The following is a 14,292-nucleotide window of genomic DNA, read 5'->3' as shown; positions in this document are numbered from 1 at the left end:
TCATGGACTGTCATGGGGCCTTCACACCCTTGAGTGCTGGCTGGAAGGACAATGCCCATGCTTCTTCAGGAGCTCTGGCCTGCCAAGCCTGGCTGCTTCACACCAGGGGTGCCGGACCTGCAGCTGGATGCTATGGTGGTTCTTCCCTTCCTCATGGGGGACCCCACCTACCAGCTCCAGCCCTGGCTCATGCAGCCCAAAAAAGGCCAGCTGGAGCCCTGCCAGGCTCCCTTCAACCACTGCCTGGGCTATACCCATAACTTGGTGGAGTGCCCTGTCAGCCGCCTCAAGGGCCGCTGGCACACCCTTACTGCCCACCTCAAGTTCACCAAGGACAACCATTCCTGGCTCATCATCATGGCTTGTGTGTTGCTTAACATCTGACAGTCCTGGTGGGAGCTGTTCCTTGAAGCCTGAGTAAAGGAGGCATGGCACATGGAGAAGACCCTTGGCAGTGGGAGCACCACCTGGGGCAGCAGGGGCAGTCCCTCCCCCCCCACACTAAGGCCCCAGGAGAGCCATGAACCTGGCAGTGGAGGCCAAGGAACCAAGTGTGGGAGGCACTGGTGTACCACCTCCTCCAGCACTGCCTGCACCGCTGTTCACAGAACCCTTCTATCCACCTGCTCATGCCCAGCACCACGCTCACTGCAGACATGTCTCACAAGAACAAGTTTTTATTCTTCTCATATCAACCAGACCCCCCCTCCCTCCTCTCCCCTCAACAGAGCCCCTCCACCACCCACCCATCAACAATAAAACAACTTCTTCCTCATGAAAACTAAGTACAGTGTCCTTTGTGTGCTGTCTTGGGGTGAGGGGCCATGGGGTGGGAGCACCAAGGGGGCAGAGCCCAGGGACAGGCAGCCAGCACCACAGCCTCTGGCCATTCTTCCAAGGTGATCCCAGAGGGCAGGGGGCTCACCCAGGGGTGACAGTGGCCAGTGGTCCCCCAGCACAGGTGGCTCCCCCTCTGGCACCTGGTGTCCAGGACCAGCAGGATGGCATTCAGTCCTGTCCTCACTGCAGGCACCTCCAGCTCTGCATCCACATGGAGGCAGTGTGAGCGGTGGGGCTAAGCCCAGGTGGCAGGGGCTGCGTGGCACTGGACCTGGGGCAGGGGCTGGGCCAGGGACTCCTGGCTGCTGGAGGTGGCACAGGACCACCTCCCAGGCCCAGAAGGGGGCCTGCTGCTGGGTAGTGGGTTGGTGCCAGGGGGCATGTGGGGCTAGGGTCAGGGGCTGGGCAGTGGGAACAATGAAGATGACTGCCAGGGCCAAAATGGTGTCCAGAACCTGGTAGTCATTGTCCATGGCCTGCATTTCCCAGGCTAGCATGGCATTCTGCTCCCACAGGGTCTCCACCCACTTGTGTTTCAGGGCCAGTAGCTGTGCCTCCCACACCTCCTCATGCCATTCCTACACCTACTCATGGGTGACATCCTCCACCCACCACCTGTCCTGGCAGGCCTCATCTGCCGCCCACCACCTATCCTGGTGGGGCAGGTTATCCGCCCGCAAGGTTCAAGTATTCATCAGCTGATGGGGAAGGGGGAAGGGGCAGGGGGTTGGGTTGTGAAGCCATGACCGTGGCCTCTGAGGTCATGACCAGGTAGTCTAGGAGGAGCATCCCATTGAGGGTCTTCCTTTGGTGTAGCTGATGCATCTGCAGGGCCCCAGCTGTGGGTGGAGGAGACCCTGAGGCTGCATCCCAGCTGCTAAGTGTGGCCTCTCTCTTGCATGCAGCTTCAGGCCCTGTAGAGCCATGAGAAAGAAACTGTTTGGGTGAGTTTTAAACATTTTCAGAGATAAGCTGCTCTGTACCAGGGGCCGTGAGCTGCCTGGCCTCAGATCAGGGGTCAGGCATGCACCAGTCCCCAGGGACCATAGTAAGTTGGTTGGGCAGGCCTAGGCCCTGTTGGCTACTGGCCAAGTCCCCTGTCCCCACTTAGTCTCCTGGGGCTGGTGGGCTGCTGGGTGCTGTCCATAGGCAACCTTCCTCCCCCACCCCCTTCCCAGAGTGGGACAGGCCAGGGTCCTGGCAGCACGTGCTGCTGGGGCAGCTCCAGACCCTGCTTCCCCCACCATCCCACAGGCCAGCTGCTCTGCTGAAATGCCATCCAGCCTACAGCAGCTGGCCTCAGGGGGCTTGGAGCGCTTGGATGACTGGGATATGGAGTTGGCTGGGCCCTCATCATTCTCCCAGGGGTCTTTTCTGGGGATACACTCCAGTGAAAGCCCCACCCCATATCAGTGCTGTTCCCCAAGTGTGCCCCTGCTGCAAGTGTCCCAAGCAGTGCACAAGGAGATATTTGTGTGGACCAAGAGGTGCCCAACCCACTAAACCCTGTTGATGGCCATGGTGCCGTGGGCATACCTGTGCACCTGGCAGAGGACCCTGAGCTTTGATGGCATGGAGGGCAATTCCCCACAACCTCTGCCACTACCTAGGGGTCTACCTATGGCTGTGCTACATGTCCCTGCCCCTTGCTGCTGATGAGGACATCACTGCTGGCATCAATATATTCCTCAGCATATGAAAGACCTGTGCCTGCCTAGCTGTGGGGGCACAGGATGGTTGATAAAGTTTGGCACTGTTTCCCACCTCCCTGCATGATGTGGGAGAGAACCTGGGGCCAGGGGAGTGTGGGTAGTCTGGGTGGGGAGGGAGGGGAGGGGCAGGGGCCATGGGCAGGAGCAGGTGTTAGGGCCAGGGCAGGGAGGGCCCTTCCCCCATTGCAGGCCTTACCACATGGCCAGGGCTGGCAAGGCTGGCAGGTCCATGTGGTTACAGCTGTTGGCAATAGCATGTGGCTCCAAGCAGTGTCCTTGGATGGTGGGGTGCAGGTGGCAGCTGTCCAGCTGGTGGGAGCTGGCATTGCTGGTGGCTGGTTGTGTTATGGCTGGCCATGCCTTATAGTGGGGGTTAGGGCTGGGGAGCTGATGTGGCAAGTGCTGGCCTAGGCTCTGAGAGCTGCTGGTGGAGACTTCAGCTGGAGAGCTTGGCTGAATTGGCTGCTAGATGCCTGAAGGTGACATGTTGCCATGGGTACCAAGCCAAGGTGGGGGCTTGGGCAAGCTGCCCATGCTGCTATAGTCCACACAGCTGTGGCCTGGGTCCTGGGGCATAACGATGTCCATCAGTTACTGCATAAATGGCATGGACTTACAGATGATTGTGTATGGCAAACCACTCTGCCTGCAAGGCCTTGACTGCTGTCCCAACTGGTTGTGCCCAGTCCTTGTCAACCAGCCTGAGCACCCCTTATAGATGAGGGCACTGGAGCACCCACCCGTCAAACTGGTGCTGTACCTTTGCCTCACCACACAGCACCATGTCTCCTCCATAGACCAGTTGGGGCCCCAGGTGGTGGGCACAGGTGTGGGCACAGCTATGGATGAGGAGGTTGCCATTGTGGGTCCTACACCTTCTCTCTGGGCCTCTGCATGGCTGCCTCTGTGCTTCTGGCCCTGAGAAGCTGCCTGCAGCACCCAGCACAGGGACCCAGCACAGGACTGGCAGACATGTGGTAGAGGAAATGCCCCACAGCAGCTGCAAGATAAGGGCAGGCTGCTGAAGCAGGGGCTGGCAGGCCAGGCTGGAGCCTGCAGCAGCCTGAAGGTGCAGTGCCAGGCAGCAGTGCCGGAGTGAAGGCAGGCTAGGGCAGCTGTGGCCAGCTCAGGGGAACACAGGGGCCTGGCCTGGAGTGGCCCCAGGGCTCTAAATGCCCACAGGCTTTTAAAACCTGAGACAGGGGCTGCCATAGAGACAGCCCAGCCCTGGGGCAGGAGAGGCTCCCAGCCCAGAGTCCTGTCCCCTAGCCTGAGGCCTGTCCCCTAGTGGCAGGGCTGACCTGGCTGCAAACTTGCTCCTAGGTCACGTCTACATATGCATTACTATGCAGTTACTAATCACAGGTAGCAAATTTCCTTGCGATTAAGCCTTTTTACAGCACAGTAAGCCTGCACAAGTGTAAATGCATGCCTTTACTACACAGTAAACTACAGTTCTGTGCAGTTAAGCATCTTGTGTAGACACGCCTTCTGAGACTGACCAGTACCAGATGTAGTAGAAACCTTTATAAATGTGCTCTAGTTTATTGTACATGGGGGAAATTTCTTCAGTTTAAATGCTGATCAGTTTATGCCCTGAAGCATTAAGGGGTACAATCTTCATTATCCTTATCTTTGCTAATGTTGCTGAAGATGTTGCTCTGATTTATGTGGCTCAAATCCTTCCCTAAAACTCCCTTAATAACAGTGCATGGCACAAATTCTGGTAAATTATGAACTGCATAAGTGCTTCTGTTTAGCCATTAAAATGTATTACTTCTTTAATTTCACATGAGATTTTTGGTTTGATGATCAAACTGAAAAATCAAAAACATTTTGTCCAGGTTAGAGATTTGAGACTTTTTGGAGTAAATGGAATTAATTTCAGGTTGAAGTAAATATTCCACTAGACCTGAAACTAACTTTCGTTCTGGGATATTCTTAATAAAAGCAAAAAGTTAGATTTAAAAACTGAGGAGATGATGATGTTACTGCTATCCCGTGTGCCTGATAGTCCTGTGTTTAGCACTTGCACCCAGGCTGTGCAACACTAGGATTCAAAAGTACTCTCTGCCTAATTTAAAGAATAGTTATATTCATTAAATATTCACTGAACCAAAGAGAAAGTGAGTGTGTGGGTGGGTGAAAATTACTCTATGGCCCAGTTATTAAGGTCCTTACCTGGAACACAACATGTATGGGTTCAAGTATTTATTTCAGTGAATATTTATTTTAAAAAATGGAACAATTTCAGCAGAAAACATCCCAGAATTTCCTGAAGCTCAGTGGTTCACATATTTTCCAGAGAAACAGGAGACTTCTGGGAGGTCGTCAAAGTCTGCTAACAGTATCACTCGGAGCTGTGGCAAAACCTGGCTCCCAGCGGCTGAACCTGTATATGAAATTAATGTGATGCAATAAACACTGGTGAACATCACACTGGACTTCATTGCTCCTGGGTGCTTTGTTTATACGTTTGCCCAGAATCACAGCACATTTTGCTACGGCAGAGCAGCCCTGGCTCTCAGGGAGACCAGGGAGTCAGCCTGCCAGCCTGTGGCTGCTCTGACCCAGGTCAACATGCTGCAGAGGGGCTGGCTGGGGCATGAGGATGCTCCAGTTAAGTGCTAGACAGAGGACTGCCCCCATGCTGAAGCACTCTCAGGCCCTTGCCAGCTTTGTCAGTGTCTACACATATGTTGCTAAACACTAAAGAATGCCGTCACAGCATGAACAACGCTTGCCCCCAGGGGCTGGGGTGGCATGGTGACTGCCCACAGGCGGTAGCAGTGGTGTTGGTGGGGGGGTGGGACAGCAGTGAGTGGGGACCTCCTCTGTCTCCTCACCGCCCATTGGAGGTTTGGCTTTGTTCCGAGTTCTTTAGGGAAGGTGAAGTCCTTTTTTTCCCATCCGTGTCCTGTGTTTCTGGTGATGAAATGGCTCCCATTACTTGCAGAGAATTTCTCTTTATAAAACTGTCTTTGACATCTGTTCTGTCTCTGTTCTTTGAGTCAGTAGTCTTCCTGGTAGCTTGTTCCTCTGGGGAGAGTCATTCAAAGCTGTGGGCCCTTTATGGCTCTGTCGCAGCTTTTTTGACAGTTTCTCCTTGCGGTGTCAGAGCTCTGTTCCTGAAAGTACTCCAGAGACCAATAAAGAATGAAATACATCAGGCATTCAGAGAACAGAAATGTGATTCATAGGCTGACACACGCATAACCCCCACTCTGTTGTAGTACTTAGTCAGTGGGATGTAATATGTGTTTCATTTGGTATTGCTCAGAGGAAAGCATGAGAACTGAAGGAAAATGAGCCTGAGCCTCATACAACTCCCCAGGTATCAGGGTAATTCGGGCTCATGGGTGCTTCCCTGCACAATGGGATTGGTTACTGCAGTGCAAAAATAAGGAAAATTGATCAGTCACCTTACAGAGAAGTAGGGTTGCCAACCCAAGGCAAATTGTTTACTGACAACTCTCAAACATTTTACTGGCAACCTGTGACACCTGTCTTTGGGCAAAGCCATCCATCTGCTTTCCTGCCATGCCTTGATTGCAAATAATTGAATTGTTAATTAGGCAGGAGACTGCCCTTTGACTGCCCTGTTGACAAGGGCCAAAATTACATGCTCCAACCATCCCTACACATGTCCTATGCCTCGCAGAAGTTGCTAACAGTTGTGCTAAGTTCTGGCCTGAGGCTGGGCCCAACTTATCACAATATTGAGCCTCTCGCTTTCTGCCCAGCTAAGGGCCACGCTCCCTCTCACGCTCCATTGGCTCTCACCCAGTCTCTTTCATACTGCCCTTCCTGGGCCTGACTCATGCTGCCTCTTCTCTCCCAGGGACCACACTGACCCTGCCCTATCCTGAAGACTCCTCAGGCTTGACTCTCTTCACTCCCCAGCCAGCAAGCGTGCAGCCTTTTGGGCATCTCCTGCTACCCTCATCTGAATGAGTGCTGGGTGGTTCACAAAATACTCTGTTGATTCTGCCCCTGGTCTCATAGCCAGGTAACTCCCCCAGATGCTCTCCATAAAGGGGCTGATGGCTTGTCCCCTGTTTTCCTCCTCTGCCACCCTCCAACTGGCCTCTGGTCCACGTGTGGGCTGAGGGGCCTGAAGGCTTACCTGGACCTAACTCAGGCCCCCATGCTAGCAGGGCCTCAACTCAAGCCCCTGGCCATAGGGCCCCAACTCATGCCCCTCACTCGCAGAGCTTCACAACTGCCACTCCCATGCAGGCCTTTAGGTGCCCCTCTGCACCATCTCATGGAGTCTTCCCCCCTTCAGGCTCAGGCGCTTCTCAAAGCTTAGCTAGTCTCCACTACTCCCCTTTGGAGCCTTGTACCCCACTGGACTCAGGTGTCTCATATGGATGACCCTGGCCCCACTACTCCCTCCAGTGTTATCCATGTAACCCATTGCGGGGTGGGGGCATGCCTTTAGGTGCCCCAACATGAGGTTCTCAGTCCTGGCATTATGCTGGCCCCTGCAGGAACACCACGTCTCCCAATCAGGGAGGCTGCAGTTTTAGGTCATGCCAAGGACAAATGAGGCCTCCTCCTTCCCCCTTGCCTCACCCTTACCTCTGAGCTGTTCTCAGGCCAGCGGCTCCTCTGGGCGACATAGCTTCCTCAGTGCCTGGCAGCAAATTGCTGCCTCCAGCCCTGCTGGCCTGGGACTTAAAATGGCCGCTTGTCAGGGCTGGCCCACACCTGCCAACTGCCTGATCCAGGTCTTAAAGTGGCAGAGCACCTAAGGTACTCTGACACCCACCTTCCCCTTTACAATTGTTGAAGTAGATTTATCCAGGCCTCTAACTTGAATAAGAAAAGAGAGTGAAGAAAAAAAAATAATGGTCCTGCTTCGTATTTTAAAATGTTTTAAGATAAGAAAAAAACCCCCTCTTCTGCTTATTATGACTCCATGCACAGTTCTTTTGGAACAAATGTTCTTCCTTTCCTAAAAAACAAAAACAAAAAGGTGATAAAAGTTTTCAAAACAAAACGTGCTGATGAGGAAGCAACTGTTATGTTTTACCCCGACTTGCTTTTCAAGGATGTTTTGTTTAAACAATTTTAGGTATAAAAAGGTGTGTTAACTTATAGAAGGGAGGAGTTCTGTTAGATCTCCTCCCTACGATCGTATGGTATGAGTTCCAGTAAACTCAGACTAAGTCTGTTAATTCTAATACCAAAACACAATGCAAAGTTCGATTTCTTCCACACAATGTTTAGCAGCAAGACTTTTCCCTGCTGCTCCCAAAAACAGGCTCCCCCCAGAGCCTGTGATAGCCCTGAAGTGGTGATCACCTGACTGGTGCTCCACCACACACCTCCCCTCTAAAACTGACTCTGAAGACTGTCTCTAGGCTGACTTCCATACAGGCACTCCTCCAGCCTGTTGCAGCCTACACTCTGTAGCAACTGGTGCTCCGCCACACAACCAGATTATTTCTTACTGATAGCTTGGTTTATATAATGTTAATATAACTATTCCTCCAGGGTCTGGACAAAGGTTGGGTTCAAATTTACGGAGTTAACATCAATAGCAGTCAAATATTTGGTTGTCAGTAAAATGTGTGCAGATTATCTGTAAAAGAAAAAAAATTGGGTTGGCAACCTTGCTTGACTGCGGTAATGGTTTTACACCGTGCTTCTCCCAACAGGGTCCTCCATTCACCCTCAAACTCTGATGTCCCAAGTGTATCTCACACGGTGCTGCCCCTGCTAGACCTTACCCTCACTGGCCCTGTGACCCGTATCTTGGTAAAGGCACCCAAAGAAGGACTGCTGTTGGTCTACCTGTGGCAGTGTTAAAGGCAGAGACATAGCAGCAGCACATGGCTTGCAGGGGAGGGTCCATGGGTTACAAAGCCCTGAGAAAATGCTTCCTCTAGCTCCTGCTTAGACATCAGGTGGTAATGCTCTACTCTATCCTTCAACACTTGCCTCTGAGAAGGAATCTTCAATTAATTTTGGTTGCTTAGTGTTTATATGGATGGCTGGATTTTTTTTTATGGACTTAATGGACAGTCATTTTAAGACTTATTTTTTATTGTCTATCCATAAATGTTTAAATCTGTGGAGAATTACTCATGAAAGAATCAGAGGTAAAGCTACACAAGTTAAACTAGTTTAGTTTGACCTTAGGCCTTGTTTCACAGTACTTTTAGGCTGCAAAAAGTGCTCTTAACACTTGATTGTCCAAACATTAAAACACGAACACTCATTTTAAGCACCCTTTAGTTATCTTAAAGTTATCCCACTCTAGGATAGGTTTATCTGTGATTTGTGTTACCCAAGTTGTCCAGGGCGGGGTTAGGGAGGTCGGAGCCAGCACTGGGATGGCCACAGCAGCCTTATCTGGAGTCTTGGGGCCTTGAAGGGCTGCAGCCATGGTGATTCTGCTGCACTGAGCCTGCCTGGCAGCAGAACATGGCTCCGGGTGGCTCAGCTCTGCTTTTCAGCAGTACACACTGGCCGAGTGTACGTTGCTCCGCTTTTTTCCTGTAACATTTTTTTGAACACTGGAGATCCAGAGGTCAAAAAACCCAAGGAAAAATACCTCGCACAGTGCACACTTGGGCAGTGTGCCCTTGCAATGCAGAGAACACTGGACTATGTGGTATGTGTTTGCAGCACCACATATTGCATGACTGCACTCATCTGGACATGCCCTCTGAGGGACAATGGTGAGGGGGAAAAGAACCCTGACTTGCTCACCACCAGGGAAGAGTCAATAATAACCTCTGCAAGGAGCAAAACTGCCCATTAATGAATTCCTGACAACTTTCAGCGAAGTCTTCAAACAACAGCCTGGAATGGGCAGGAGGACTTTCCAGGGAGTTTTCCATTGTCCCACTACCAAAAAAAGGGCTTAATCACTTCACTTAGCCTCAAAAATTTGTTGGAAGGTCTGAACAAGTCCTGCTTTAGCTCCCCTGGCAACAAAACACTGGACAGGCTCCAACCCCCAATACAGAGGATCCTAAAATTGTCTGTTGGCACCCATTCCCAAAGTCATGGGATAGAGCTTCCCCTATGCCTGTATGTCCCCCCAGGCTGCCTCTCTTAAGAGAACCCCACTTCTGAGTGGCACAGACTAATGGCTTCCCCAGCTTTCCACTGTTCAAAAGCTATGTATTCCTAGAGTACTCTTAACAGGGATGCTCTGCTTATGGTGGAGCACAGCAACTCACCAGCTGGCTAGGTGGGTGGCTTTCCATGACACTGGAGTGGGGGGTGCTTTTCAGGAGGTGAGACACAGTCAGAAAAGTTGGGATAGTCAGCTGGGAATCTGAAAGGACAGTCAGGAGTAATACCAATGGGACAGTTTTGTGTTCAGTCAAAGGAATGGTCAGGTAGGCTGGCTCGAGGTACTTGATATCAGTGACTCCAAACTGTTACACCCAGATGGCTGGTAAGCCTCCTACTCAGCAATCCCAGACATGAGAGGGGGACTTTTCCAAGTCATCCTGATGCTCCTGGGCTTGTTTCTCTTCCATTGCTAGCACAGGATCTGGGGGCTCCTTGTGCTCATCCTGCCTGGTGACTGTGATAGTGGGACACTTTCTATTAACCCTCAAGGTGGTCCCGAAGTCCCCAAGAACACCCCTGCTCCCCTGGGATGTGAGGAAAGGAGGAGTGTGCCTTACCCAAGTGCAGCCACTTACTGGAGGAAGTGCTGGGGAATCCCCAACCCTGCAGCCGCACAGCTGCCTGCTTTATCAGTTCGTGCTGGCTCCGGCATGCAGCTGATCACATCATAAAGATGTGCCCCATCCTAGCTGGGGATGGGGAATTAAGGAGAAAGGAGTGTGGTGACTGGGAAGCTGGCTCCTGTTTGAGTGTGCCCCAGCAGGGGTGAAAGGAGAGAAGTGATGACTGCTTCTCCCAACAGAGACTCAGAGGAGTCTCAACACTTACCTGCATCAAGCAGCCTGGGGATGGTGGCCTGACAGCCAGCAACCAGAGTGCTGAGAGGTCCTCACTGCCTTGCTGGAAGAGAGAAGACATCAAACAGTGAGTCAGTTGTGACAGAAGGGAGATATTCCCCTGGGGCCCCTAGATAAGGGTGCCCCTTTGGACTTTGGTTTTTTTTTCTTTCTAAAAGTAAAAGTGCAACAGAAATAGCTAAAGAACAGAACCCAGCTGGTAGGGCTGTGCAAAATTTTGGCAGCCATTTCATTTCAGAGGTGTTTTGGGCCATGTCAGTGCCTGAAACACCGAATCTGAATCAAAATGAAAGGCTCAGAAACATCTCCAAAACGAAACGAGGCATCTGAAACATTTCAGAATAATTTTGGAAATGTTTTGGAAAATCTCAGCGTTTCGGAGCCGGGCTTGCAAGGAAACATCTGTATGCTGCTGCCCTGCCACACGACTCGGCTCCACAAGGAGCAGAGATCCATGCTGGGGGTCTCTTTGCCTCTGCTGCTTGGCCTGCACTGCCTTGGTGACACGGGGCTGTATGAGGCGGGCAGCAGTGGCAAGGAGATCCCAGTGTGGATCGCTGCTCCCTGTAGAGCCAGGTCATGCAGCAGGGCAGTGCTGGTTCCTGCTGCACAACCTGGCTCCATAGGGAGCAGAGATCTGGGGCTACATGGGGCAGGCAGTGGCAGCAAGGAGACCCCTGTGCAGATCTCTGGTTCCTGTGGAGCCTGGTCACGTGGCAGGGACCAGCACTGTCCTGCCCTGAGACCTGGCTGTGCAGGGAGCAGAGATCCGTGCCAGGGTCTTCTCGCTGCTGCTGCCTACCCTGCACAGCTCCACATCGCCAGGGCAGCATGGGGCCACTAGTTATCAGGTCCTTAAAGATAAGAATTCTATGAGAAAAATGGAGAAACTGCCTCAGCCAGGACAGGTGATCTGCTGCTTTTTATGATCTCCATAAACTGCCTGGATGGGTGATGAGGAGACCCCTGCCTGGACTCAGCCAGCCTGGATCCTCTGTCCCAGCCTGGATGGGTGTTGAGGAGACACCTGGCATGCATCTCTGCTCCCTGTGGAGCCAAGTCATGCAGCAGGGACCAGCAGGCTTGCTCACCGCTTTGCACTGCTTCCCTGCCCTGTGACCCAGTGTGACAGGGATCAGAGATCTGTGCAAGGGTCTCCCTGCTTGCACAGAGGGCAGAGGCCCTTCCCCTCCCGTGGACAAGCCACCCACAGCTCCGTTCTGCTCCGCGCTGGGGCCATGCAGCCCCTGGCCCTGTAACCTTACCCAGCTGGGCAGTAAGGCTGTGCAAAGCTTGCAGCCCGTTCAAAACAGATTCGGGCAAAATGAAACAGGACAGTGATCCAAAAGACCAAAATGAATCACTGTCCTCTGAAACGGCCAAATCCAAAACTGAATTGAAACACAGATGTTTTGTACAGCCCTACCAACTGGGTGTCAATTATTTAAGCCCCAAGGACTAAGCTAAAAGTGGTCTATTGACTGTGCCATAAGACAAACCAGTTGTGAGGATGAGAATACTGCATGTTTCCAAAGATAGGAGACCTGAGCAAGACCTGTAACATCAGGTTGGCACAAGGATGGGGTGAAAGGGAGGCAGAGCCCTGAGGAACAATGTGTGACTAAGGGTTAATGGCATTTAAGATCAAGAATCCTCCCTCTTTTTAGTGTATACAACAAGATGTGTCGGGAGAGATGAGGAGTGCGCACCCTTAGCGATTACGTACTATGTCAAACTGTCAGGACCTAATAACTGGTGAACAGAAGATCACTTCTCAAAGTGTAAGCATCTGACTTTGACAATGCCAGTCTTATACAGTGACCAAGCAGGGCCAGTCCACATCCGTGACAACTCCTTATAATAGTGGCAAGCCACCCTCCAATGATCCAAAGCAACTGAAGTCACAGGCTCACTTATAGTCTGCCTTCAATATTTTGGCCTTGGCACAGACCTGGTGCCAGCTGCAGTTTTATCCCAAGTAGTCCTATTAAAGGAAATCTGCTTCTATGCAGCCTGGTCATGATGGCTCATCCTCAGAAAGTACTGAAAGTTGTCAATGCCTTGGATGGCAAAGAAATTCTCTTCACACATATAGCCAAGAATGCTAGTACAGACATTGTGGGCACAGACTGTTGATGACTTGCTTCAAGGGTCCTTGTGACTGCTCCACACCCAAAACACTGAAGGTGAAGCATGTCTTCTCACCTAAATAGGTGACCCTGGAGCACTGGAGTGCCTCATGAGTTACAGAGGTTACAGAGATGCCTCCTCAGAGCAGCTGGTGTGGGAAGTGAAACAAAGTAGAAGGCTTGCAGACCAAGCAAATCCTATTGTTTTGGAAGGTACAAACATACTATAAAGTGCTTCACAGTGAAATGTTTTACACAGTGAAATGCACCTGGGGTCAATGTTGAGGTTGAACATCCTCGTTTGAAATTCTTCATTGGCTACCAACATCTTTCCAGGCACGTGGAACACCACAAATGTTATGTCCAAACCATTAGTCATTTTGCTCTTCACTTTTCTAGGATCATTCTAGGAAGACCATAAAAAGCAGCAGCTCACCTGTCCAGGCTGGGGCAGTTTCTCCATTTTTCTCATAGAATTCCTATCTTGAGGACTTCTCGCTCCCCCAGAAAAACTCAATTCCAGAGTGCAGCTCCAGTACCTTTGCTGCTGATCCTGTTCGTACTTTGTCCCAGGAATTCCCTCATACCAGATGATGGTGCAGCTGCTGTGTCAAGCTAAGGATCAAATGCAGGGAGGATGTTAGGAACAAGACAAGGTTGTACAAAAGGCGCCTCTTCCTAGCTCAGTCATTCTGGAGCACATGAAATGTATGGAACATATGAATTTTCTCCCAGGGCTCACTGCAAGCATTCCCCTACAAAGCATATTCCATTCCACCCTTGCATACAGTTTGATTGACATCAGTTTCCTAAATACACAGTCATGCTAAAATGTAGCAAGCCTGAGGGACCCCTCAGGCAATCTGTCAACACCCCCTGTGAACCTTTCTTAGGCTGCTTTCCCCTCTGGCTATGTGGTATAATCTCTTGGCTCCCTTACCCTAACTTGATGTTACAAGTTATTAGTGCAGGAATAATAACTTGATGTTACAAGTTATTAGTGTAGGAAGGTCTTAATTAGCCAGGTTGCTGATTGAGAACCTCTCCTCGTCTTAGGAGGTCCCTGTTCCTCTCTCTCTCCTGCCAAGGCATGGCAATGGCCCCTAAAGATCCTGCAGACCTGTCCAGGGCCCTCCTTACAGTCCCTCTGGGCTCTTGGCCCTTTTTGCACCCTCCTCTGGGCTCTCAGGCCTCACTACATCCCCACAAAGTTCAGGATACTCTGCCTTAGTCTGTAGTCCTCATCAGCAAAATCAAGAAAGCTACAGAGCTTCCCTCAGCGCTCTCAGTGGCCTCCGTCTATTCCTTCACCCACTCCCACGCCGCACAGCTCTTTAAACGGCAGCATAAACAAAACATGCAACATAAATAACTTATCCTTGGTATCAAATTCCCCACAGGCTTCTCACTCCAGACTCCGCAGAGCTCCTTCACTGAGCCTGGTTCCCACCAACCTGAGGGCCACTCAGTGAGTTCAGGCCTGTAAGTCCGTTGGCCCTTCTTTTCCGGACACCTGGCCTACCTCTCTCCCAGGAGAAACTTCCTCTTGGTTCTTGTCGGCAGAGTCTTAAGGCCAGCTGTGGCCTGTTGATTATGACATACATTAAAGCTAACAGCATACTGGGTTGTATTAGTAGTACTGCCAGCAGATAGATG

At 51.3% G+C, this 14,292-nt stretch overlaps 1 long non-coding RNA gene across 2 annotated transcripts; it reads right to left on the bottom strand.

The window, feature by feature from the left end:
* Positions 1–9,764: 9,764 nt before the first annotated feature.
* Positions 9,765–13,247, bottom strand: LOC109320568. 2 transcript variants are annotated; one of them, XR_002103815.1, is made up of 3 exons: positions 13,176–13,247; positions 10,479–10,550; positions 9,765–9,849 (listed from the first exon to the last, which is right to left on the bottom strand). It is a non-coding gene; the product is annotated as an uncharacterized LOC109320568 (long non-coding RNA). The 2 variants fall into 2 exon arrangements; XR_002103816.1 differs by lacking the exon at positions 13,176–13,247 and adding an exon at positions 13,073–13,147.
* Positions 13,248–14,292: the final 1,045 nt, after the last annotated feature.

Source organism: Crocodylus porosus, unplaced genomic scaffold (assembly GCF_001723895.1).
Source record: "Crocodylus porosus isolate Cpor-Errol unplaced genomic scaffold, CroPor_comp1, whole genome shotgun sequence".
In the NCBI taxonomy this organism is placed as follows: domain Eukaryota; kingdom Metazoa; phylum Chordata; order Crocodylia; family Crocodylidae; genus Crocodylus; species Crocodylus porosus.
Note: the sequence above shows the minus strand (reverse complement) of the source record. Positions and strands in the feature narration are given on the sequence as shown.